This window comes from Macaca thibetana, chromosome 16 (genome assembly GCF_024542745.1).
Source record: "Macaca thibetana thibetana isolate TM-01 chromosome 16, ASM2454274v1, whole genome shotgun sequence".
Taxonomy (NCBI): domain Eukaryota; kingdom Metazoa; phylum Chordata; class Mammalia; order Primates; family Cercopithecidae; genus Macaca; species Macaca thibetana.
In genome coordinates, this window is record NC_065593.1 from 22,932,875 (window position 1) to 22,960,874 (window position 28,000).

Below are 28,000 nucleotides of genomic sequence, written 5' to 3' on the forward strand. Positions count from 1 at the left end.
TGCCCCTACAAGAGCTCAAACGATGTGTCCTTTTGCAGCCTCAACTGTCCTTACAAACCCAGGCTCTTTTGCAGGCACTGAGGGCTCTCATCCCCTCACTCTTCTGGACTCCCTTACTCATTCCAGGAACTGTGGAGGGGTATGAGGAGGGAGGAAAGGGGGAAGAGAGGAAAGGAGGAAGCTCAGAGGCTGCCTGCCACCCTCTGAGGGCAGGAGGCGGTGGTGGCAGCGCTGCGATGGGCAGGACAAGGGAATTTGACTTGAGGACACAGCTCCGGGTGGGTCTCCCTGTCAATTGCCCCTTAAACTCTGACTGAAAGCTGCCATTTAAATGGACCTTCCAAATTCACTGTGGAGTATGTGCCCAGATTCCCAGAGAGCAGCAGGACAGGGGCTCCTGCCTCCACTTCTCCGAGAAGAACACTGAGATGCAAAGAGAAGCTACTCAGGCACCTGGTGCAGGCACAACTGGGGCTAAACCCACCATTTTGACTCCAAGTTGGTGTGTGACCGTTTGGACCAGCCCATTTCCAGGGCCCCTGAGATAAGCCCTGTGGGCTTCCTGTGATTGCATGAGTATTCTCAAATGTCATTCTCTGCTACCCACTGTGGAATAGGCCCAGTGATAGTGACCTTGAGTCTCCTGGCTGACTCGCCCCAGACTGATCATCCCACCCACCACCGCCACTCCTCTCTGCTGGGGGTGGCCCAAACCTGGCCTCTCAGGGGCTCACTCCTTCCTACCTGCCCTCCAGTGCATCTGGGGTGCTGGTGACGTCCTGAGAGAGACGCAGAGAGAGGCCATTAGTTCGACTGCAGACCATGGAGAGCAGCTGGCCTAGGAGGGGCTTGACTGCCCTGTACAGCATCACTGCATGTTTTTAAAAAGTCCCATAGAAGACCTTTCCGCTTGGTGAGGGAGTGCCATGGTGTCCTGCGTTCTCCTCTCTAGACTGCATGCTTCCCGAGGGCAGCTGGGGTCTTGTTCAGCTCTGAACCTCCAGCATCTGGCACAGTGACCAGCTCACCATAGGCCTCCATGGCTGCTTAGGGGGTAGGTGGAGGCGGGAGGGAGGCAGGAGGAAGGGAGGAGCAGCAGAAGGGAAGGAGGGACTCATGGATAAATGGATGTGACCCACAAAGGGACAAAGGGACAGATGAATGAGCGAACAAATGAGCCAGGCATGGCCTGCCTCACGTCATCGGGCCTGGAAGCAGCTGCCGCCCATCCTCCCGTGTTCATGCGCTTTGTTTCGCATGTGGGTGTGGAAGAAGCAGAGGGAGGAAACTGAGGGACCCCCCCCATCTCATCTGTGGGCTCCTCCAAAATGGGCTTGTGTCTCCTCCTCTCTTGGATCTTCCTTGCTCCTTTGCTCCCCCAAACCTGAGGCTAGGCCACACCTGGCCTTCAACTGCCCCTTATTACCTCCCAGGACTCTTCTTATCTGGGACTGTGCTAGGGCAGGAAGGGCAGTGTGGCCTGGACACAGGGGCCAGGGAAGAGGAAAGAGTGGCCTCTCCCAGCCTCCTCCTCCCCCCAGCTTTCTTCCCCCAGCCTTCCTCCTCCCCAGCCCTCCTCCCCACCTCTCCTGAGGGGGCCCATCCTGCCCTCCAGGCTACAGTTCCAGCACTCATGACTGAACTGGGCCTCAGGATGGAACTCAGGACGGCACTGGAACTGGAACAGGCTGAGATGTGCGGCTTCCCACAGGGTCTCAACCAGGCCGGGGTCCCTCCAGCAGAGTTGCTTCTGCCGCTGGGAAAGCTTCAGCAACAGCAGGTCACACTGCCCTGTGCTGGGGCCACCGCGGTGCCCAATCCTGGGAATGGCATCAGGACCTCCCACCCCATCAGGTTAGAGAGGGCGAGAGGAGGGAGATGGGTGAGGCTTGGGGGTGGCGTGGGGCACGTGAAGGGGAGGGGGCCTTCTCGGGGGCTTCATTTACTACCCTTCTGGGTGGCAGGCTGACCCCATGGGGGTCCCGTCCCCATTTTACAGATTAGGAAACCAGAGTTCATGGAACAAGGGTTGCTGCGGGACCTTAAACCCAAGTTTTCCGGATTCCGGTCTCTGCTCTTCTTATCCACCCTGTTTCCCAAACTTGCCCAGTTAGAAAAATCATCTGGGGTGCTTATTAAAAATACACTTTCCCAGGATTCATGTTGGGCAATTCTGAGTCTATTGGTCTGGAATTGAGCCTGGGAATCTGTATATTTACCACATTCCCTGACTAGCTTTTGTGATCCAAGAAGTTTGGGAAATAGCGCACACTGTATTGGTCACTGCCTGGCCAGGAGAGCCACATTCCTAAGAGGAGGCTGGTAGATGGGATGTGGACGTTGAGCAGATACCCAGCCAAGGTCCCCTGACATCCCTCTCTCCCTCACACTGTGTTGCTGCCCAGGTAATCCCATACCAATCTCACATGTTTCCGTACTTCCCAGATAGATCTTTAACCATCTGACCACTTGGTGCCTGGTACAAATAGATGTCTGGGGAGGGAAAGGGAGGAAAGGAAAGGGAAGGAAGGAAGGACTGATGGATGGTTAGATGAAGGTGAAGGAGCTGGATTCCCATCAGGCCATCAATCCCAGACTTCTTGTTCTCCTAGATCCAAAGTTCATTGATTCTGGAGCAAAGCTGCCAAATTCTAAGACTGACTTTCTAGCTGTGCGATTGCCTTGGTTTTTCTCTTCTGGAAATTCGGGACAGTGATATTTTCTACCTCCTAGGGTTGCTAGGAGGATTATATGAAATGGACTAACCACATGTAGGCCTACCTTCCTGCTAACTGGAGTTTCCCAAACTTCTCTCATTTTGCAATATGCTTTACTCTTCAACTAAGCAGAGTCTCCCCTTTGTCCAGATGAGGAAATGAAGGTTTCATGAGCAGGCCGCGACTGGCTCGGTCATTCAACATATCAACAGCAGGGTGGGAATTGGAATTAGAGCTCGCCTTCCCTCTTCCCCGAAGCTGTGAGATGGCGCTGCTGCTTCAAAATGTTTGCTGTCCTATACCCTGGTGCCCCAGTGTGGGTGGAATATACATCATTCCAGGACCTCCTGCCCATGAAAGAAGTAACCCATTCTGGGGCATCCTGACCGCATAGCCAGGGTAAAAGAGCAAAGGTGGGCTGTGTGTGGTGGATCACACCTGTAATCCCAGCACTTTGTGTGGCCAAAGCAGGTGAATTTCTTGAGTCCAGAAGTTTGAGACCAGCCTGGGTGACACAGCGAAACCCCATCTCTACTAAAAATACAAAAATTAGCCGTGCATGGTGGCACAAGCCGTAGTCCCAGCTACTTAGGGGGCTGAGGTAGGAGGATAGCCTGAGCCTGAGAGGCAGAGGCTGCAGTGAGCTAAGATCGTGTCACTGCACTCCAGCCTGAGCAACAGAGTGAGACCCTGCATAAAAAAAAAAAAAAAAAAAAAAAAAAAAAAAAGCAAAGCAAAGGTGGAAGCAAGGGATAGCTCTTAGAGCTCCTGCTTGGATGTAGCACTTGCCACTGTTGCTCAGGTGCCACTGGCCAAGGCAAGTCCTGTGGTCAAGCCAGGAGTGGTCAGAGAGGCCCACATCCCTCTGAGCCAAGGGCACAGCTCTCCTGTTTGGAGCCACCTGCCTTAGCCAGGACATCTGGCTGGATGCCACACCCTCTTTGTATGCCCGGGAAGTCGGAAGCCTCACCAGAGGGTATGCGGCCTGGCCAGGCCCCAGGTGCCCTCAGAAATCACTCGTAGATTCCAGACCCATCAGGTCCAGTCAACCCATCATGGAGCATATATCTGAAACCCCCAAGCAGAGATAGGTGCTATCTGGCCCAGTCTGGAGTTGGGCTCCTCTCCCAGACACGGTGACGGTAGTAACCCGTTAATAATTAATCTGGGGGCAAATCGATACATTTCCAGTCCACCAGGTCTATACCGAAACCCTTCCCTACAGCCTGGCAGGAAACCCTCAGAGCTTGACCCTTGACGGGTCCAGAGCAGGACAGGATGTCAACCCCAGCTGAGGAGGCCACGCCTTGACTGGCTTCCAGTGTGGAGGGCAGCTGGGGGGCTGCGACTTCTGCTCACATATTTCCCGTGTTTCGGAAACTAGACCTCCCTGGTAGCAGCTGATTGACTGACAGAGGGGAGAACAAGCAGGGAGTGATGGAAATTTTGGTCAATGAGGCTGCATATCCTTCAAGACCTGCCTCAAATGCCATTTTAATAGCTATTGTTATATCATTATAGCTACATTATATTTCATATGACATATGATATATAACACATTATTTTACTTTAAATCTGGGATACATGTGCAGAACATGCAGGTTTGTTACATAGGTACACATGTGCCATGGTGGTTTGCTGCACCTATCAACCCGTCATCTAGGTTTTAAGCTAAGCCGCATGCATTAGGTATTTGTCCTATTGCTCTCCCTCCCCTTGTCCCCTACCTCCCAACAAGCCCCAGTATGTGATGTTCCCCTCCCTGTGTCCTTGTGTTCTCATTGTTCAACTCTCACTTATGAGAACATGCAGTGTTTGGTTTTCTGTTCCGATGTTAGTTTGCTGAGAATGATAGTTTCCAGCTTCATCCATGTCCCTGCAAAGGACATGAACTCATTCTTTTTTATGGCTGCTTCTTATTATTTTTGAGACAGAGTCTTGCTGTGTGGTCCAGGCTGGAGTGCAGTGGTGTGACCTCGGCTCACTGCAACTTCTGCTTCCCAGGTTCAAGCAATTCTCCTGCCTCAGCCTCCCAAGTAGCAGGACTACAGGTCCCCGCCACCATGCCCAGCTGATTTTTGTATTTTTAGTAGAGATGGGGTTTCACTTTATTGGCCAGGCTGGTCTCAAACTCTGACCTCAAGTGATCTGCCCACCTCGGCCTCCCAAGTGCTGGGATTACAGGCGTGAGCCACTGTGCCCAGCCCAAGCTGTACTCTTGTCTGGGACTCCACTATAATGTGGAGTGAAGGTTCAAAGTTGGTTTGTCTAACTAAAGGCGTCATCCTTGATTATGACCTCTGACATCTGGAGAGTACCAGAATTCCCTAGGCTGCCCTTGGGGGGCCTAGGGAACCTTGTCTCTACAAAAAAATATATAATCATTAACCAGGCATGGTGGTGTGCACTTGCGATCTTCTTCCTTTGCGGTACAAACTTTTATTGACTACTCAATTGCCTACTGGCCAATTGGCCAGGAACATGCACCCCGGTGTTTCAATCTCCAAACGCTAACATTTTGCCTAACAACCAAACTATTCAGGTTCCTTTAGTAATCCCTATTTCCTCCTCCTCCACACACACCAGGTGGGCTGTACACTTCATTCTCTTCAGCAGGGCGAAACATCTCTGCTACACTTGGCACCAGGATAGCCAGTTGGCCCTTTCTTAGGACCCCACATTTTCCGCCTCATAATACTAACAGTTGGCCCATGTGTACTCACCTTCCTATCCCACTTTCTCTCTTGTCCTGGCAACCACCCAGAAACACATTAATACCATCACTCTCTTCTCCCAGGTCTGATATCAGCGCCTCAAGGAAAACAGCTCCGGGCAGGGTGTGCTGGCTCACGCCTGTAATCCCAACACTTTGGGAGGCCAAGGCAGGCAGATCACCTGAGGTCAGGAGTTCAAGACCAGCCTGGCCAACATGGTGAAACCCTGTCTCTACTAAAAATACAAAAAATTGCCAGGCGTGGTGGTAGGTACCTACAGGCTGGAGGCTGGAGAATCACTTGAACCCATGGGGCAGATGTTGCAGTGAGCCAAGATTGTGTCATTACACTCCAGCCTGGGCAATGAGGGCAAGACTCCATCTCAAAAAAAAAAAAAAAAAAAGGAAACAATGATGAAGTTGAACACCCACTGCTTCAAAACCCAAACCTGAGTATAGCGCCCTATTCAGCAAGAAGCAGCCAGCCAATCAACAATGCCCCTCTTCCTTTGAAAGTAAAAGGCAAGAATGTTAGTCCAAACTGCACCATCTTGTAAGCTCCCTGCTATTTTGCAGACCTTGGTCAAAGTGAAACATTTCACAGGGGGTTGGGCCATGAGAAAACATCCTGCCTAACCAACTGACCACAAGGCAAAGGCCCAACTAAACAAACATCCCTATCATGTCTTGCTGGACAAAGGTCCAAGGAACACCATGACGACATCCTGCTGGAACAAGGGCCAGAACAGCCGCATCATGGGAACGAATATCTCATCAATATCCTGCTGGGCAGCAAGCCATACTGCCCAGACCCCTCCCACCCATACCTACAAATTGCCCCAGCCTGTAAGCAGTAGTGGACTCTGGCATTAGGCTGGTCCCACACTTCTGTAGGTTTTATGCTGGATGTAAAGCCTGCATTTGCGTTGAGCTGCCTTCTTTCTGTGTCTTTCTTTAGCCCTCGCCTTCCCTTCCAAACCTAACAGCAGTAACACATGGTACAGGTTTGTAGCCTAGGAGCCGTAGGCCATACCACATAGCCTAGGTGTGCTGTGGGCTACACCACCCAGGTTTGTGTAAGTATACGCTGTGATGTTAGTGCAAGGTGAAATCACCTAATGATACATTTCTCAAGCTCCTCCTCATATGGCAAGCAACGCATGACTGTATATGAAAGCTCTTAAATACGGATTAAGTTTCTAAATCTCTAAGAGAAAAAAGTCATTATTTACTACATATGGAATTTTTTTTTTTTTTTTTTTTTTTTTTTTTCCGAGATGGAGTTTCACTCTTGTTGTCCAAGCTAGAGTGCAATGGTGGGATCTTGGCTCACTGCAACTTCTGCCTCCCGGGTTCAAGCAATTCTTCTGCCTCAGCCTCCCAATTAGCTGTGATTACAGGCGCCTGCCACCAAGCCCAGCTAATTTTTTTTGTATTTTTTGTAGAAATGGGGTTTCACCATGTTAGCCAGGCTGGTCTCAAACTCCTGACCTCAGGTGATCTGCCCGCCTCAGTCTCCCAAAATGCTGGGATTACAGGTGTGAGCCACCATGTCTGGCTGGAATGTTTTCTTAAAACATTCATTTCAGTGGGAACGTAATTTGGGGCTAGAGTCTTTTATTTAACTTTCACCCCAAAGTTGCAAGGTGTTTCAAGGTTTTTCCCTGTAAAATAATTATTTTAATTCAATTTAAATAAAACCCATCAAGGAAACTTTAACCTTTTAGAAGTCTAGCTTCCTGTGAAATGTGAGAGGAAGTCAACACTGATCTCAGAAATCTGATTACAATAGATCTACCCCTTAATGAGGCGAGTCTTGAATCTCTTCCACTTCAAACCGTTAATCTGCACTATGTGCCTATGCTAGGCACTGGAGTAAGATGAAGCACCTTCTTAGAGTTCACATGCTATTGATTATGCCAGACAATGAGCAATAAAATAGGTAAGAATGGCTGTGGGGGAAGTCAGCTGGGTTCTAGTTACAGTCGTATTTCAGGAAATTATTTAATATGCTGACTTTAACAACCTAAGCCTCTTGTCCATGTGTGCACACAGGGTAGACCTCTGAAGAGTGGTGCTGTAATTTCTAGGGTAATGGCCATGTTAAGTCAAGGCAGGATGACAGTTCAGCCTCATCCAAGAATAGTGCAAAGGGCTCTTCACTCAGATTACAGCCTTCTCTCCCAGACTGAATTGCTCACCCCACTGTGAACCCCCTAAATTTGAGACACGTCTCAGTTAATTTAGAGAGTTTATTTTGCCAAGGTTGAGGATGCACCCGTGACAGCCTCAGGGAAGTCTTGACAAAATATGCCCAAGGTCATCAGGGCACAGCTTGGTTTTACACATTTAGGGAGACATCATGAGACATCAGTCAATATATGTAAGAAGTACATTGCTTCATCTGGAAAGGTGGGACAACTTGAAGCAAAGGCAGGAAGACTTAAGTGGGGAGGAAGCTTCCAGGTCACAGATGGCTGACACACAAACGGTTCCATTCTTTTGAGTTTCTGATCAGCCTTTGCAAAGGAGGCAATTCAGATAAGCATCTATCTCAGTGGGCAGAGGAGTGACTGAATCGAATGGGAGGCAGGGTGCCCTAAGCAGTTCCCAGCTTGATTTTTCCTTTGTGATTTTGGGGGCCACAGATATTTTCCTTTCGCATTTCCCCCCTTTTCTTTTTAAAAATCTGTTGGAGAAAGCATTTTATAAGAAAATAAGTCTCTGGTCTCAGGTTTCATTTGATCTCTCATGGCTAGGATGGTTTATTACTTGATAAGTAGGTCCCAAAAGCTCATTTTTAGCAGGCTGTGAAGTCTCATGTCCTGTGAAGAGAAAATAGTGGGGAGGAAGAGAGGAAAAACAACAACAAACCAAAGAACAATCCTGGAAAAATTGATATAGGCCACATTACTCTGAAGTCCATGGTTTAGTAGGCAGGGATGAAAGTGGTTTATGTATGTAAACAGGTTGCTGTTATTTTCTTCTGAAGTTTAAGTTGTCTGACTTCAGTTCACAGGATTTTAAGAAAGCACAGCTTAGTTTCCAGTGACTCCAAATTAGGAAAAATGGAAAAAAGAAGGAAAAAAATTGAAAACATTATTTTGGAGACTTGTAACCAAGACAAATTAAATTTGGTGCAAGCTGTAGAAAGTAATCCAAATTGAAAAACAAATAGGCAAGACTAGAATCTAACAACAGGTATACAATCATTTGGAAACAAAAGTTTTTCTCCAGTTTCCCATTTTACTAAAGACAAATCATGGTAGGATTCATTAGCTTATTATACTTGGTCTATATATTTGTATACAATGCAGCAAGAATAATTATTGGTTTTTCTTTGCATAGGCTTTTAAATTGCCTTTGATGGAACTTTGTTCCATAAGAGAAATCTAAGACTTTTTAAAGTCCAGCCCAGCCATGGATTGTGCCATCAAATACTCATGAGCTGGGTGAAATTTCCTCTCCTCTTGAGGTTCTAAGATAAACCTGGGGCTTCTGTGCCTGTCAGAAAGTGACATTCTTTACTTACCACAGGTCAGAAACCCTGTTCAGGGACTGTGTACACAAAATATGAGGCTAGTTTTCCAGGTTTGATTCCTTAAAGGAAAGCACACCATTCCAGTCAAAGCCTTGGTAAACTAACCAATTTCTCCAATTGCATCCTGTTACAAGTGAAAACAGACTCTTAGTGCACTTATGCAAATAACTATATTGCCATAAGAATACTCACAAGTAGTTTCCAATTCTGGAGAAATCAGGTAGAGAGAAACAAATATGCTCCAAATTTTGTTGATAAGAGTATACAAAATTGTTAAAAGCTTTCATTATCTCAAAAGAAGTTAAGACTCTGAAAAACAAAACAAGGGATCAGTAAACATATTAAAGAGTCAGAAAGATTGGTTAAATCTATGCAGCTAATTCCTGTTCTCTCATGTAGTTCATCAGTATCAACTCATGAACATTTTAGCTCTCCATGAGTCCTGAAAGTTTTCCCTCTATTCTAATGTCAGTCTCCAAAGTTATCAGAAACCTGCATTCAAGAGCACCAGTTGGAGGCTGGGTGTGGTGGCTCATGCCTGTAATCCCAGCACTTTGGGAGGCTAAGGTGGGCAGATCATGAGGTCAGGAGATCAAGACCATCCTGGCTAATGTGGTGAAACCCCGTCTCTACTAAAAATACAAAAAATTAGCTGGGCATAGTGGCAGGCGCCTGTAGTCCCAGGTACTCGGGAGGCTGAAGCAGGAGAATGGCGTGAACCCGGGAGGCAGAGTTTGCAGTGAGCCAAGATCGCACCACTGCACTCCAGCCTGGGCAACACAGCGAGACTCCATTTCAAAAAAACAAACAAAAAAAAAGCACCTGTTGGAGATTTATAGCTGATTATAAGACCACCTTCTAAAGAGGACCAAAACAAGATAACAATTGTCCATGGATGAAAAAAAAGTTTTAAGGTAGCCATAGTTAAAAGACACAATTGACAAGGAAATTTGTTATCTCTGTGGCACATAATAATTGTAATATAACAATTATGATTATTATTGATAATGTACACTAAGTTATATCAGAATTACAGGAGTTTCCCATAATTTTGGAACACATACCAATAACATATTTATACATATACAGCCCAAAGAAAACCCAACACCACTTCATATTTGACAATGCCTCCTGTATAATTTTTTATACCAAATAAGCCAAATTATGTCTTTTTGGGCTTTAGGGAAGCTAATATCTTAAAGGATTAATTAGGTTAGAAAAATATATAATTCATAATTTGATTTTAGAAAGTTTGTCAAATATAAAAGGTTTAAAACACCTGATATTACAAAATAGGATCACAGGTCATTGTAAAGTCATGTATTTAATCAAAGTGATAATTCAAGGATTAGAAAAATACACACACACACATACAAACTGGTCGGGTGCAGTGGCTCATGCTTGTAATTCTAGCACTTTGAGAGCCCGAGGCAGGTGGATCACCTGAGGTCAGGAGTTCGAGACCAGACTAGCCATCATGGTGAAACCCCATCTCTAGTAAAAATACAAAAATTAGCTGGCTGTGGTGGCTGGTGCCAGTAATCCCAGCTACTCAGGAAGCTGAGGCAGGAGAATCACTTGAACCCAGGAGACAAAGGTTGCAGTGAGCCAAGATTGTGCCATTGCACTCCAACCTGGGTGACAAGAGTGAAACTCGGTCTCAAAAAAAAAGCAAAAACTTTCATTCTTTGAGGAGACAACTTTTTAAACAAAAAAGCCCTAATAAAAATAGCATGAAGCCAATTACATTTGTTTTCAAAATTTTACAAACAATCTATACAATTTAATCTTGATTATAAAATATAACTTCCATAAGCCTTTTATAATCTTTATAACCTTTATAATAGAGTTGGCTAATGTTTCTAGAAAACCTTGTTAATCTGACACAGGGGTCCATATACTGATTTTGCATCAGTGTGCCTTTGACATTAATTAATTTACAAAGAAACTGAACTTATTTTATCTTTGAAAATTGGCCCTTACAATCTTACATGCCCACCTCTTCTGCCTCAGGAACTGACTGAGATTTTGATGAGACTTTGATTCCATTCCTGGACACAGATTCAAGTGGAGAGCTGCCCCTGGGGCCAGAGGAGTTCACTGCTGCATACCAGGATCTGAATGACAAGCTGACTCAGCAAGAAAGGCTCCCAAAGGTGGTTCCAATGCTAGACTGGGACCAGAACCAGGCCCTAGCTCAGCCTCTTCACCTCAAAAGTAAGGTTCAAACTGTAGATCGAGATCAGGCTGCAGATCATCAGGCATATGAAATACTTGTTCCACCTCTAGACAGTCAGAATTCAAAAGCAACCAAGTTTATTGTGTTGATGAAAAGAGTCAAACTCTGTAAAATATTTGAAGAGGTTTATTCTGAGCCAAATCTGAGTGATCAGGGTCTGTGACACAGCCCACAGGAGGTCCTAAGAACATGTGCCCAAGGTGGTTGGGATACAGTTTGGTTTTATATATTTTAGGAAGGCATGAGACATCAATCAAATACATTTAAGAAATACATTGGTTTGGTTCAGAAAGGTGGGACAACCCAAAGTGGGGGCTTCCAGGCTACAGGAAGGGTACCTGGCTCTTAGCTGGTTCTCTCCTGGATCTGGAAAGAAAGGAAGGAAAACAAAGGGGGCAAGGGGATTCTCTATAGCATGTGGATTTTTCCCACAAGAGACTTTGCAGGGCAATTTCAAGGTATGGCAAGGAAATATATTTTGGGTTAAATATTTTTTCCTTGTTTCATAATGTTATGCCAGAGTCAGATTGAAAAGTAAGTCACGATCTATAGGGTCAAATAAAACCCATCTGATGGGAATTTATGGTTTGTAGGGCATGCCTCCCTTAGACCCCTTAGGTAGGAATTTGGGCAAGATAAAAACTCAGAGCTTAGTCCTTAATTGTTTTGCCCAAGAACCTGAAGAAAGATCTAGCTCAGCATTGGAGGCTTGCTAAGGTTGTTGGAACTCCACGCTGATTTGTATCAAAACCTCAGCATCAGAAACAAATTTTGCAGGCTGAGTATTTAGATTCAGGTACGGATATGAGTGACCATGGCTCGTGACACAGCCCTCGGGGGGTCCTGATAACATGTGTCTGAAAGATTCTCCCTGGGGCCTGAAAGCCTCGGGAGATGAACAGCTCCTCCCTTCTCAGGCCCAGTCCCAAGGTGCAAGGCCACTTGTGCCAGCACCGTGTGCCAGCAAGATAGCAGAAGCAGGAAGGGGGCTTGCCAGAAAACATGTACCCCTGCAGATCGAGAAGGAGGCCACCCGGGTACCACGTAGCAGTTATATCAGACTGGGACACTTCTTGTTTATAGGAGACTATAAAACCCCAGCCCTGTCCTCACTTGGGGCTGTCGCCATTTTAGGCCTCAGCCAGGCTGCACCCAGGCACTCATTACCTTGTGTTGTTTGTTGATGCGCTCTCGGGGTTCAAACCAACACAAGAACCTTACAGTGCCCAAGGTGGTTGGGGTACAGTTTGGTTTTATGTATTTTAGAGAGGCATGAGGCATCAATCGAATACATTTAAGAAATACAATGGTTTGGTTCAGAAAGGCAGGACAACTCAAAGTGGGGGCTTCCAGGCTACAGGTAAATTTAAACATTTTCTGGTTGACAATTGGTTGAGTTTATCTGAAGACCTAGGATCAATGGAAAGGAATGTTCAGGTTAAGATAAAAGATTGTGGAGACAATGTTTTGTTGTGCAGAGGAATCTCTCAGCAGACTTCAGGGGGAAAGCAGGTTATAAATATTTCTTATCAGACCTAAAAGGGTGTCTGGCTTTTAGTTTATTCTCTCCTGGATCTGGAAAAAAAAGGAAGGAAAACAAAGGTGAAAGGGGATTGATTCTCTATAGAATGTGGATTTTTCCCACTTGAGACGTGGCAGGGCAATTTCAAGGTATGGCCAGGAAATATATTTTGGGCTAAATATTTTTTCCTTGTGTCAGAGTCAGATTGAAAAGTAAGTCATGATATATAGGGTCAAATAAAACCCATCTGGTGAGAATTTATGGTTTGTAGGGCATGAGTCCCTAGACCCCTTAGGTAGGAATTTGGGCAAGATAAAAAATCAGAGCTTAGTCATCAACTGTATCCGGGCAGCCTGCCTCCAGAACTCCAGTGAACTCAGATAAGCCTCAAGGGCCCCCTGAGCAAGTTGGACTTTCTTAATTCCATCTAGAGCCTGAGACTCAAAACCCAGAGACCCTTGAAGAGATCCAGTCCTCTTAGCTCCAGCAAGAAGCCCCAGCACAGCTTCCACAAGCTCCCTGAGGAGGTAGAACCTTCTTTAACCCAGCAGGAGGCCCCAGCTCTGCCTTCTCAGTCCCTTGAGGGAGTCCAGTCTTCTTCTACAGAACAGGAGTCCCCAGCACAGCAGTTAACTCCCTCTGAAGAGATTGTAGCTCAGCCATCAATACATCATGAGGTAAATGTCCCATCGAAAAGTTGGAATGAAGCTTAGCACTCACGCTTGCCCAATGTCAAGCCAGGCACAGGCTGCCTCTCAGCCTCCAGAGCACCCCAAGGAAGTCAACTCTTCCTCAGCCCAATTAAAGGCCCCAGCTCAGACACCAGAGTTCCCTGAGGAGATGAAACCTTCTGCAACTCAGCAAGGGACCCCAGCTGAGCCTCCAGGTCCTCCTGTGGAGGTTCAACCTTCCCCCAGTGAGCAGGAGCAGCCAGTTCGGCCTTCTGAGTTTCCTAGGGGAGTTGAACCTTCTCAGATCCAGCAGGAGGCTCTAGCTCAGCCTCCAGAGTCTATGGAGAATGCAGCTCAAACTCCACCGAATCTTAGGGTGACAGTTCAACCTCCAGGCGAGGATCAAGCTCATTATAACTTGCCCAACATTACAGTTAAACCTGCAGATGTGGATGTTACTATAACTTCACAGCCTACCAAGGAGACTGAATCTTCTCCAGCCCAGCAGGAGGCCCCAACCCAGTCTCCAGAGGAGGTGGAACCTTCTGCAATACAAGAGGAGGTTCCAACTGAGCCTCTATGTCCTCCTGTGGAGGCTGACCCTTCCCCCAGTGAGCAGGAACAGCTTAGCCCTCTGAGTCTTCTGGGGATGTTGAATATTCTCCAGCCAAGCAGAAGACCCCAGCTCAGCCTCCAGAACATCATGAAGTCAGTTTCACCTCTAGGTCACCATCAAGCTCAGCATTCTGATTTGCCCAATGTCACTGTTAAGCCTCCAGATATGCAGCTTACCATAGCAACAGAGCCTACTGCAGAGGTGGGAACTTCTCCAGTCTAGCAGGAGGGTACAGCTCAGCTCTCAGGGCCAGTTAATGATGTAGAACCTTACAGGGGCCCACCTCTGCCTCCAGAGTCATTGGAAGAGGCTAGGCCTTTATCAGTTCAACAGGAGACTTCAGTTCAGTCTCCAGAACCTATTAAGGATGAGAACCCCTCTGCAACCCAGCAGGAGGCTGCAGCTGAGCATCCATAGACCCCTGAGGTGGTTGAGTCTTCTCTAATCCAGCAGGAGGCCCCAACTCAGACTCCAGAGCTCTCTCAAGAAGTTGTAGCTCAACCTCCAGAGCATCATGAGGTAACAGTTTCTCCTCTAAGTCATGATCAAGTTCAGCCTCCAACATTGCACAATGTCACTGTTAAACCTGTGGATCACATGGTTACCATGACTTGAGATTTCACTAATCAGGTTGAAATTTTAACCCAACAGGGGGCCCCAGCTCAGCCTTTAATGTCCCCTGAGCAGTTTCAACATTTGAAAGACCAGCAGCAGAGATTATAATTCAGCAGCTAAATACCCTTGAAAATGATGAACTTCCTCCAGTCCATCAAGAGCCCACAACTCAGCCTCCAACTGAGCTCTCCTCAGACTTTGAAGGTTCCTTGAAAGGTGGGATGATATTTTCACCTCTAGATCTTTCTTCAACATTCAAAAGTAATTCAACTTTGCCTAATACCACAGTTAAAAATGTGAATATGGAGCTTCCCATACCTTCAGCAGTCACTGGAGGTTGAAACTTCTCCAGTCCAGCAGGACAACCCTCCTATTCCCACTGAGCAGGCTGACTTTTCTCTAGCCCAGCCTGATCTCCCTTCCCCATCTCTATATTCTCCTGAAAAGATTGAACCTCCAGTCCAGTAAGAGGCCACAGCTCAGACTCCAGGTCACCCTAAGAAGGTAGAACCTTCTCCAGTACAGCAAGAGTTCCAAGCTGAGTCACCAGAGCCCCCTAAGGAGGTTGAACCATCTGCAACCCAGTAGGAAGCCTCAGATCATCCTCCAAAGTCCACTGAAGAGGTCAGTCCTCCACCGCAGCAGGAGATACCAGCTCAGCCATCAGAGCCACCTGAGAAGGTCGAACCATCTCCAGTCCTACAGCAACCCCCAACTCAGCTTTTAGAGCCAGCTGAAGAGGTAGAATCCTCTCCAGCCTAGCAGGCAGGCCCTGCTCAGTCTTCAGAGCCCCCTATGGTGATAGAAACCTCTCTGACCCAGCAGATGGCCCCATCTTTGCCTCCAGAGTTCCCTCAGGAGTTGGACCATATCTAACTCAGCAGAAGGCTCCAGCTCAGATTCCAGAGCCCCCTGTGGAGGCAGAACCTTCTCCAACCCTGCAGGAGGCCACAGTTCAGACTCCAGAGTCCCCTAAGGACATAGAACTTTCAAGCCAGCAGATGGTACCAGCTCAGCTTCCACAGCCACCTAAGGAGGTTGCTGCTCAACCTCCAGCTCACTACGAGGTGACTGTTCCAACACAAGGTCAGGATCAAGCTCAGCACTCAATATTGCCCAGTGTCACAGTTCAACCTTTGGATCTGGGGCTTACCATCAATCCAGAATCCATGACAGAGGTTGAACTTTCTCCAACCATGCAGGAGACCCCAACTCAGCCTCCTAAGAAAATTGTACCCCAACTTCCAATATATCAAGAGGTAGCAGTTGCGACACTAGGTCAGGATCAAGCTCAGCATTCAGTGTCACCCAGCATTACAGTTCAACCTTTGCACCTGGGACTTACCATAACTCCAGAACCCAGTACAGAGGTTGAACATCCTACACCCCTGAAGAAGACTATAGTTCCTCCAAACCACCCTAAGGTGACATTTCCACATCCAGACCATGTTCAGACTCAGTATTCAAACCTGACTCAAGCCACAGTTCAACCTTTTGACCGGGGGTTTACCATCACTCCAGAATCCACTACAGAGATTGAACCTTCTACAGCTCTGACGACTATATTTTCTCCTCCAAAACATCCTGAGGTGACACTTCCACCTTCAGACAAGGGTCAGGCTCAGCATTCAAACCTGACTCAACTCACAGTTCAACCTTTGGATCTGGGCCTTACCATCACTCCTGAATCCACTACAAAGGTTGAAACTTCTACAGCCCTGACGATTACAGCTCCTCCTCCAAAACACCCTGAGGTGACATTTCCATCTCCAGACAAAGGTCAGGCTCAGCATTCAAGCCTGACTCAAGTCACAGTTCAACCCCTGGACCTGGAGCTTACCATAACTACAGAACCTACTAGAGGTTAAACCGTCTCCAACCATGGAGGAGACCTCAACTCAGCCTCCAGACCTGGGGCTCACTACAGAGATTGGACATTCTACAGCCCTGGAGAAGACTACAGCCCCTCATCCAGACCAAGTTCTAACTCAGCATCGAAACCTGATTGAAGTCACAGGTCTACCTGCTGAACTAGAACCTACTCAGGATTCATGGGTGCAGGCTGAAAGTTATGCTCAAAATAAGGCTTCAACTGCACAAGAGGGAACTGACTCAACAGCTCAAGTTTGAGGATTCTACAGCAACTCTTTTCCACGAAACAAATGATATGATTTTTTAAAATTAATTTTTGTATATATATATATAAGTTTTTTTGTAAAGATGGGGGTCTCGCTTTGTTGTCCAGGCTGATCTTGAACTCCTGAGGCTCAAGTGATCTGTCTGCCTTGGCCTCCTGAAGTGGTGGGATTACTGGCACGAGCCACCACGCCTGGCTCAAGCGCCCCTAGATTCACAGTAGACACTGCACTAGCTGATCCTTCCCATTTCTGGTTCAGGTCCTTCATTTCATACGTTAAGGTGCGCTGACTCCCAGTCCATGGCCTTTTTGATATCTTTATGGGAGTAGAATGTGGCAAGATTTTTATTAGCCTCAAAGACTCTCAAAGTTTAAGAAGTATTGCCCTAAATGATTTTTTTAAAATATCCCTTATTAGAAGAGGAAAACCCACTATTTTTGTAGAAGCCTTTTGCTGTAGAACAATGGGATGGAATAAAGGTAGCTCACAATATTTCTAATCTTATTTTTTCTCTCCAAATTATTGTATACAGGTCCAGACAGATAGGCATTGTTTCCTTTCTATTAACTGAGGAGACAGGATGACAGGACTGGGGCATGTCATCACTGTCCTAAATGTACTGAAATCTTAACAACTTTAGCTGAAAAAAAGGCCAAAGCAGGCTGTGAAAATATATTTAAATGACAAACTTCAAAATGATCTATGCTAGAATCCCAAGGCAGGCAGGGAAAACTGATTCCTTGGAGGAAGGTAGTCAAAGAAATAAGCAAAGTGACCTAGACCCTCATCCAATTATGTGTGATGTACTTGGGGAGGGAGTAACCCCTTTCCTTTATTCATCTATGTATGTCCATGAGCCACGAGAACACACCTCTCCACATGAAGTTCCTCAATACAAGACCTCTGGCTGCATCACGTAAACCCTCTTACAGGGGCAAAGTCTAGAGAATCTGAAATGGTGAGCCTATATCTTAATTAAAGCCCTGAGAATAACCTTGAAAAAGATTGCCTAGTAATGAGGAACAATGGAAGAAGCAAGGAGCCTGGAATCAGGCAGACCTGGGTTTGAATTTGGCTCTGTCAGTTTCTGGTGAAGTGACTTGAATAATGAACATGACCCTTTCTGGGTAGCATTTACAGCACAAGGGCATTTGGGAAACAAATGAAAGACAATGTATATAGCACCTAGCAGGGGGCTGGACACAGTGCCGGTGCTCAGCCATCATGATGTCACATGTACACTGGCCAGTGAGCGTAAACCCTTGGGATGTCCAGAGGTGGTAAAGCCAGGAGTTCCAGAAGTGTGGGATTCTCAGAAGGAAATGGAGCTCTCTTCTCTAAAGGTCCTATTCAAGTTAGAAAGTAAGATACAATGCACACAAAGCCAAATTGTCATCATTCAGCTCCTATTACAGGGGAATGAAGAGCTTCATAGAAAATTACTTGCAAAGCTTGTAAGTGGTTTTGCCACTTATTAGCCATGTGAACCCAAGCAAATTACCCAGCATCTCTGAGTTTCAACTTCCTCATCTACAAAATAGGAATGATAATAGTATCCACATCACAAGAGTTATTGGAAAAATGAAAATGAGATCTCATAGGAGGTAACATGTATTGAGCATTTACCATAGGCCAAGCACTATTCTAAGAACTTCGGACATGTTATCCTGTTGGAGGCCACACAAATGTTTCTTATGATTAGGCATAATTGAAGTCTGTCAGTAACAACATGAACCTGTGATCAATTAAGCAGCTGACCAATCATTACCTCCTCCTCCTTGATCTTGTTATCCAATAAATACAAAGGGCTGTAGAAGCTCAGGCGCTGCCTTTGCTCACTAGAAGCAGGGCGCTCTCTTCTTCTTCCCCATGCTAGCCTTTCCTTAAAACAGTTTATTTTGTCTTAAGTTTTCATTTCTACGTTCATCCCTTCGTTCAGTCTTGCAATGACAGTCTCAGGCAGTAAGAGTAAGTGCTGTAATGATGATCTCAAGCACTTGACAGTAGTAACTGCTATAATGATGGTCTCAAGCAGTAACAGTAGTAACTTCTGTAATGACGGTCTCAAGTAGTAGCAGTGGCCGCCGGCCACAAGTGGCACCCAAACAGGGATATCAGGGAAAAAAAGAGACCTGAAGAGACCCAAAGGGACCTGAAGAAGCCTGCAAGGATAAATAGAGATAGAGACAAATAGAGATAGGTAGAGATGAGTAGGTAGAGATGAGATGAGAAGGGAGAGTTGAGAAGGGAGAGATGAGAAGGGAGAGATGAGTAGAAAAAGAAAGGGACTTGCAGGAACTTGCAGAAACAGGTACCATAGGAACAGACAGGGATAAAGACTAGCAAACACTAGCAATATAAGGTCAGTGCCCTAAAGAGGTACAAAAGTAGAGACTAGTAGAGACTAGCAATGACTAGCAGAGATTCTCAGGGACAGATAGGGTCGTATAGGGACTTGAAAGAGGACGGTCTGCTGGAGGAAAAAAAAAAAAAAAAAAACCCTAAAGCCCAGAGGAAAAAAAAAAACTAAAAACCAACCAGAACAAGAAGTCTGCCAGCAGCAACATAAGATCAGTGCTCTAAAAAGGTACTGGTCAGTGCCCTAGAGGTACAAAGAATGGGAAATTTTTGAATCAGGGTAACATGAGGAAGAATTTGGTTATTTTCTCTTTTTGTTTGGAGTTTGGTATGTACCATCTTTTTGTTATTTCAGGGTCTGAGATAATTTTTGCCCCACCTACAGCACCTATCAAAAGTGGTGAATAGGAGAGGGAGGATGGAAATTGACTTGTACCATCTTCTTTTGTGGCTACAGAAAGGCTAACTTTAGCTTTGGCTTTCACGGATTGTAAACATGTGCTGGCACCTGTGAGCTGTGCAGACGACTTGGGAGGTTTTCTCACAACTTGTCAAGATGTGGGAACTGAGCTTCATTGCTCTGCAGTATTGACTCAGGTAATGGCTAATTTGGTAGCTGACAGATCTAAAGGAAGCCAAGGGTCAAGCCCTAAAGTGGGAAAGTGTTATAAGTGCAGAAAAATTGAACCTTTCAAAAAAGAACACCATCAGACCTCTGGGCAGAAGGGATTTTATAATGCAGCTTCCCATCCCACAACAGAAAAAATGCCAGGACTTTGCCCTCATTGCAATAAAGGGGATCATTTGGGCTAATCAATGCCACTCAAAATTTCATCAAAACAGCACCCCCATCAGGAAGCAAAAAGGGGGCCTGGACCTGGGCACCTCAAACTATGAGGGCATTCCCTGTCCAGGCCACAACTCCGTTTCAGGGGTGGGTTTCTGGAGGCATATTGACCCCCTCTCCCCAGGAACACCTGGAAACACAGCATTAGATCTCCCAGCTAGAGAACAAATTACATTAATTGAAAGAAACAAACTCACTAAGATTCCCATTGGTATCTGGGGACCTCTGCCAACAAGATACATGGGATTGATTTTGGTAAAAGCTGTCTTAACTTACAGGCCCAGGAGTTGTTGATTCTGGTTGTGAAGGAGAGATTCAGGTAGTGGTAATGTCACAAGATCTTTGGGTTTTTGAGCTGGGAGAATCTGTTGCTCAACTGTTGCTTATTCCCTGTATATTGTACCCTTCTCTACGTAAGAAGAAGAGAGGTCAGGGATTTGGAAGTGCAACTAGGAGAGAGATTTAGCTATCACAACCCATAGCATCTAGTGGTCCCACCTGTACAGTGCAAATTGAAGGTTTAAGGATTGCTTTTTGCTATACTGTTGTACAAAAAGGATAAGCCTCAATTTTCATTCTCTGTGCCTTCTGTTAATCAGAAAGAGCCTAGTTCTCATTATCAGTGGAAAGTTTTACCCCGCAGTAATTAACCAAAGAGGCAGAAGCTGAGTTGCAGCTTGTAGAACAAATGCTTAGCAATGGCATGCCTCCTGGCTACAGCCACAAAAGTTTTCTTGCTTCTGTTTCGCTAGATTTACTGATGTGGGGTTGGAGGTATGCTTGTGCCTTTACAGAAGATGAACAAACCATGTGGGTGCCCTCAAGGTGTCTTGGACCATGGAACAGGAGACTGGAGGGACCCATGGATCCCAACCATGGACCTGGTTCCCCAGTACAAGCCATGAGCCCATTGAATTTGAATGTGAAGACAGAACAAGAACCGACCGGAGTCACACTGACATCAACCCCCATAATATGGGGACAGATCAAGAAAACCACACAGGAAGCTCAGAAACTGCTGGAGCACCAGGGTTTCACCTTTTGCTGGAACTCAGAGGTACAATCAATGTTTAACAGACCAATGCTTTCTGACTGAGCTCCTCTCTACCCTGAATACAAGAGACCCTAATAGTTAGGCAGGAATATCATCACCCCATTCAGCATGAAGAAGTTGCAGAAGATGGACCTTCGTCCCTCTGCAACCCTTAGGATTAAAGGTCCTCTTGTAAAAGGGAAGGGGGACATATGTAAGAAGCATTCAGACCAGAACAACTCCATTTTGAATAAGGGCTAAGAAAAATGAAGGTGGATCACCAACTGGTAATTAAGGCTCAGCCTGCAATTAACTTGCTCAATTAATTTAAAAACAAAAAGGGTGAGACGTTGGAGGCCACACAGATGTTTCTTATGATTAGGCATAATTGAAGCCTGTTAATAACAATATGAACCTGTGCTCAATTAAGCAGCTGACCAATCATTACCTCCTCCTCCTTGCTGTTGTTACCCAATAAATACAAAGGGCTACAGAAGCTCAGGGGCTGCCTTTGCTCACTAGAAGCAGGGAGCTCTCCTTCCCCGTGCTAGCCTTTCCTTGAAACAGTTTTGTCTTAAGTAGCCTTTCCTTAATACAGTTTATTTTATCTTAAGTTTTCATTTCTACATTCCTCCCTTAGTTCAGTCTTGTAATGAGGGTCTCAGGCAGTAACAGTAACTGCTGTAATGATGGTCTTAAGCAGTAACAGTGGTAACTGCTGCAATGATGGTCTCAAGTAGTAGCAGTGGCAGTCGGCCACATTATCTCACTTGTATAAGTATGCCTAGAATATAAATAGCACCTAATAAATGTAAGTATTGAAAAAATGTTATGGGGCAGAGGAAGAAATGCTAAGCTTCTGTGAGAAGGGAGTACAGCTTGTTACACAGGTGAGAAGAATAAGCTACAGCTGAGAGAAGAAAAGCATGAGTTTCCGGGTGCGACACTCTCAAGACTTTTCAACCATTACAAATTTAAACAGCCACCCTAAATCACCCCAAAGGACAGACCCGAGTTGTTCTTTTCATCTTTAATGTTTACGCCTCTCTGAATCAGAGAAGAAGCTGCCAGGATTCCAGTATATACCAAAACGTGATGACAATACCCTCAACTGTGCAAACTTTTGCGCATTCACTGCTATGTAAAGGAAGCTGATGTCAGTAGACTGTGGGGGCAACAAGGCGTGTTTGTGACCGAAGCTCAATTTGCCATCACAGTGTGGCCACACCTACCTCACTAATATTCTAATATTGGGATAAATAATTCAATAGGGATAAAGCCTGGATTTTCCTCTTGTTCTCTCTTGGTGGTTACATTCTTGGGATGATATTGATGTGCCACAGACAAACCAGCAGGTGACTGTGCTCTATCTGAATAAGGTATAGCCTTTCTACATTGCAGAGTCATTCAGTTTCTAAAATTATGGAGCTTTGTACTGTTAGAACCAATGAAGTGACTGATAATTTTTAAAAAACCATCAGTCTGGACCTGTGTAGCTAAATGAAAGTGAAGCATTTTAAAGTCAGGGAAAAAATATACACAATACTTAACATTTAGGATTATCAGCCACTGCTGGTTTTCCATAAACCATTTCATTCCTCATTTCAACTGTAAGAGATATGATTACTGCTCCCATTCAGAGGGGATCTTGATTGTTAGCTCCTTAGTCCTCCTTGCTTGGCATCCTGAAAACAAATGCCCCTTCTCCCACTGGAAAACCTCCCACTGCAAAACCAGTGCCAATGTGAGAGGATAGCTTGAGGCCAGTAGTTTGAGACCAGCCTGGGCTACATACAGAAACCCCTTCTCCACAAAAAAGTTTGTTTCTTTGTTTTTGCTTTTTTGAGACAGAGTCTCACTCTTGCTCAGGCTGCAGTGCAGTGGTGGGATCTCAGCTCACTGCAACCTCCACCTCCTGGATTCAAGCAATTCTCCTGCCTCAGCCTCCCGAGTAGTTGGGATTACAGGTGCGTGCCACCACGCCCAGTTAATTTTTTGTATTTTTAGTAAAGACAGGGTTTCACCATGTTAGCCAGGATGGTCTCAATCTCCTGACCTCGTGATCCGCCTGCCTCAGCCTCCCAAAGTGCTGGGATTACAGGCATGAGTCCCCGTGCCCAACCTTATTTTCATTTTTTTGAGACAGGATCTCACTCTGTCACCCAGGCTGGAGTGCAGTGGTGTGATCTCGGCTCACTACAACCTCTGCCTCTTGGGTTCAAGCAATTCTCATGCCTCAGCCTCCCAAGTAGCTGGGATTACAGGTATGCACCACCATGCCCAGCTAATTTTTGTATTTTTAGCAGAGACAGGGTTTCACCATGTTGGCCAGACTGGTCTCAAACTCCTGACCTCAGGTGATCAGCCACAAGGTTTTTTGAGACGTGTCACCCAGGATGGTGAACTCCTGAGCTCAAGAAATCTGCCATCTTGACCTTCCAAAGTTCTGGGATCACAGGCATGTACCACTGCGCCCAGCCCTAGCAGTGCTGTTTTTACCACCTAAACACCAGTTTCAATTGTCACAAAGAAATTATGCCACTGTTTCTTTGCTGCTCGGATTCAGAATCGTTTTGCACATGTGCGTTTTCAACTGCCCCTGCTAACAGGGGAGCTCCTCACAGGTAGGAGTCCGTTCTGTTAATTTCCTCGTGTGCTTTACTCCTAGTGCCTTAACTAGTGTTCTGCATGCAACTAATGCTCAGTGCATCAAAAGACACTAGTGTTTGAAAGACTCAATTAGAGACTTCTCTTCAGTAATTTGCCAAGCACTTACAGAATGCCATTTATATACAAATCTTTCTTACCCTCCCATCTGAAAAGGTATGGCTGATGGTCCATTATCTCTCAGAAAAATGTATTATAGCTCCAGATGGCAGAATGACCAAGAAGAAGTTTCACCTTCTTGGTCATTCTTAATAAACAAGTCAGTGTTTATTAAGAACCCACTGTATGCACAGCATCACACCAGGCTGGCAAGAAACAAAATAATCCTGAGCAATCATCCTTGGTGGAAAAAAGACTTGAATCATAATTGTAACAATCTAAAATCCAAACATCATCTTTTAGTGTGTCTTATACTTCATTAATTTTTTGAATTGTTAAACACTGTGACTTGGCCAGGCGTGGTGGCTCACGCCTGTAATCCCAGTACTTTGGGAGGCCGAGATGGGCAGATCGCTGGAGGTCAGAAGTTTGAGACCAGCCTGGCCAACATTTAGTAGAGACAGGCGAAACCTGTCTCTACTAAAAATACAAAAATTAGCCAGGCATGATGGTAGGCACCTGTAATCCCCGTTACTAGGGAAGCTGAGGCAAGAGAATCACTTGAACCAAGGAGGCAGAGGTTGCAGTGAGCTGAGATCACACCATTGCACTCCAGTCTGGGTGACAGAGCGAGACTCTGTCTCAAAAAACAAAAACAAGCAAAAAAAATTTGTGACTTGATTGCTTACTCTGGAGAAGCAAAAACTACATAGGCACATTTTGAAACACTTGGGGAAATTTACTGCAAAGCAAGGATGAAGCATTGAGGATTAAACATCTGCAGAGTGGGAAATGATGTCAATTCTAACAACAGGCTTAGAAAGCTAACATCTCTAGAAAACAAACCTCTAAAAAACAAAACACAAAAAGCTAAAGCACACTTCACTTAGTGGAATATATTACGACACAGAAAAGTCCAGTATGTTCTACAGCCATGTTCAGGAAACGGTCCGGTTAAGACTAAAGGGCAGGGACAATGGGTTCTGAGAAATCAAATGTGCAAACCAACACACTTTCAGACAGACTCAGGCAAACAGTCCATCTAACCCTAAATATATGTTAACAAATTCCTTCAAATCACTGCTTAGACGAGGGACGAAAACATTTTAACGCACCTGACACCAGAACCACGCACAAACTCAGCACAATGGCAACTGCCTGCAGGCAGCTTTGAAATGTTGCCCTCCCTACAAATGGCCTAAATTCTAATAATCTGTCCCTATCTGATCAGAAACACATTTCCACCATGTGAATTTCCACCTTTCTGTCTCAGACCAGCCCAATCAGGTTATTTTCACCTCTCCCTAGTCCCCTTCAATTTAACTACTTCTTCTTCAGGTTTTTGTGTTATCTGATTCTTCTGTCTAGGTCTAGTCTCTGTGACAATGCACAAAGTCCCTGTCATTTCCAGTTGGTTTCTTCCTCATTAATCTTTTTCAGGTGCCCCCTAAAAAAGATGATGCTCAGATATCTGAACTCCAGCCCCCACAATCTGTCAAGGGCAGGCCGACACCCACCGCAAACGTGGCTTACGTTAGCAGTGAAGGTTTGAGACAGAAGCTCTTCTCGCTGTCTCTCCTGCTGCTCCCTTGCATAGCACTGGTACTGGAAGTTTCTGAGCGCAGTCTACAGTTGCTGGACATCATACTTTAACTGCTCAACCCAACTGCAATTGATGGAGAGAGAGATTAAATTCCAGGAACTCAGGGCAGCAGAGTCTGAGGGGGCCTGGCTTTGTACTGACAAAAGACAGCATTTCCTTACTTCTCCCTACACCACCCCCACACTATCCCCCACCCACCACGAAATCTGACTTTGATCAATGATGTTGAAAGTAAAGAAGTAGCCTGTGGTTAAAGTGAGATGGTAGCACATGAGATTCTGGCAGCTTGACTTCAGAATCTGCTGCTCTCTGATTCTGAATGCATGGCAGGGAACAGGGGACAGGAAGCAGGTTCGCTGACCTCTTCCTGCCCTTCTATGGGTTATATCATTCTCCTGGAAAAAGCCCAAGGGCATCTTTGAGGTAAAGCATCCATGAAGCTTCATAAAACTTTCGGAAATGGGAGCTGGGGGTGGAGGTGGCAACAGCGGTTTCATTTTAATTTCATGGTGGAGTATCAAACATTAGATCAGTATTTCATTATAGATGGACCAACTGAAGTGATTTTTCTTTTCAACCCAAGAAGAACCCAGCAGCAACCAAAGAGCAGAACAAAACTCCATGGCAGCATTAGGCTTCAGGTGGCCATGGGTCTTGTCAGAGAAACAGAAGTGGAGGCAAAATTTCAAAATGACACAAACAGGTAAGGGGTCACAAGGCTTGTAAGTCACAAACCTCACAGGCTATTTATTTTGAGGGGGCATCATCCAGATAGAATTGCACCCTTCGGGGGGAATTTTTCTTTGTATAGTCTTAGTTTTTCAACAGGTACATGGGTTTTCAGAATATTCTATCATCTCCCCACTGGGAGAAAAGCCTCTCTTAATGGGTCTGGGGTATCAGAGCCATGTCAGAGGTCAGCACTCACAGTTTGACATTCTGCCTTTTGTTAGGGGGCTCCTTGCTGGACAAAATCTCCAGACTTCTAGACGGCTGAATATCTTGCCTGGTCTATGCTTGCTTGGATTTTGTTTTCTACTACTGTACAAAAAACAAAAAAGAATAATTGCTGGAAAAGAGATAGTGAATTTAAATTACAATGATAAATCAAAGATTGTTTTCAATATCCAATAAACTAGAAAATACACATTTCAAGAGAAAAATGTATATACTAATGAATAGAAAATTCAAGTTATGCTATAAATGTTGTTTGGGAAAAAAAGTACATATATATAACTGTTAATGCCATAACAATGCCAGTATTTTTTTTCTTTTTTTTCTTTTTTTTTAACATCTGAACTTGTTATTGGCCTCCTGTTCCCCAAAGGGTCCCCTGCTTCTGTTGGCTTAATGTCTCAGAACTTTGGCATTGTAGGTCTCAGACACCACTTTGCCATCCAATATCCGGCAGGTGGTGGTCTTTTGGATGGTTTGCATGGAGTTGCTGCTGTCCAGGGCATCGCAAAGATTGAAGTCCTCGCTGTCTTCCAGCAGGTGGCGGTAGGTGGTGATCTCAGCCTCCAGCTTGACCTTGATGTTCAGCAGGGCCTCATACTCCTGGGCCTAGTGCTGTCCCTCTGCTCAGGTCTGTGCCAGCTCCGACTCCAGGTGCAGCAGGATCCCGTTGAGCTGCTCCATCTGCAGGGTGTAGCAGCTCCCTCAGGCTGTTCTCCAAGCTGGCCTTCAGATTTCTCATGGAGTCCAGGTCAATCTCCAAGGACTAGACTGTATGTCTCAGCTCCATGAGCGTCATCTCAGCAGCTCCAACCTCGGCAGACTGCGTGGTGACCACTGCAGTGCTCTCCTCAATCTGCTGAGATCAGTACTTGCCCAGCTCCTCTCAGTTCTTTGGAACCAGCTCGTCATATTGGACCCGATGTCTGCCATGATCTTGGCGAGGTCGTGAGATTTGGGGGCATCTACCTCCATGGTCAACCCAGAGCTAGCAATCTGGGCTTATAGGCTCTTTACCTCCTCTTCATGGTTCTTCTTCATGAAGAGCAGCTCCTCTTTGAGAGCCTCGATCTCTGCTTCCAGCTGCAGCTGAGTGACATTGGTGTTATCAATGACCTTGTGGAGCCCATGGATGTCGCTCTCCACAAACTGGCGCATGGCCAGCTCTGTCTCATACTTGACCCTAAAGTCATCACCAGCAAGACAGGCATTGTCGATCTGCAGAACAATGTGGGGATTGTCCACAGTATTTGCAAAGATCTGAGCCCTCAGGTCCTCGATGGTCTTGAAGTCATGGCTCCAGTCTCTGACCTGGGGTCCCTTCTTCTCCAGGTGCTCCTGGATTTTGCTCTCCAGTTTCCAGTTCTTGGTCTCCAGGCTCCTCATTCTGTCCAGGTAGGAGGCCAGGTGGTCGTTCAGACTTCGCATGGTTTCCTTCTCATTCTGGATGACTCCCATTCCTGCCAGACCCCCGGCCATCACCGCGGGCAGGCCCCTGGACCCCATGCTGCCCTGGAAGCTGGTGGAGCAGGACATGGAGATCCGGGAACCAGAGCCCCTGACGCCTGCATAGACGCTGGCCACACTGCTGACCAGCTGGGTGCCTGGACAGAGCCCAGGGACTGGTAGTTGGTGGAGAAGGTAGAGCAAGTGGTGAAGTTCATGCT

The 28,000-nt window shown here is 45.9% G+C and overlaps 1 protein-coding gene and 2 pseudogenes across 2 annotated transcripts in view; 2 read left to right on the top strand and 1 right to left on the bottom strand.

Annotated features, from left to right (window-relative positions):
• Positions 1–28,000, top strand: part of TMEM199 (transmembrane protein 199) — a 345,481-nt gene that overhangs the window by 221,103 nt on the left and 96,378 nt on the right. The gene's annotated exons all lie outside the window — the stretch shown is intronic.
• LOC126938275 (leucine-rich repeat-containing protein 37A2-like) lies at positions 1,125–16,771 on the top strand (annotated as a pseudogene).
• LOC126938729 (keratin, type I cytoskeletal 18-like) lies at positions 7,669–27,997 on the bottom strand (annotated as a pseudogene). Its single transcript, XR_007720162.1, has 5 exons — positions 26,308–27,997; positions 25,310–25,442; positions 10,971–14,605; positions 9,164–9,280; positions 7,669–8,482 (listed from the first exon to the last, which is right to left on the bottom strand). The product of XR_007720162.1 is annotated as a keratin, type I cytoskeletal 18-like (transcript).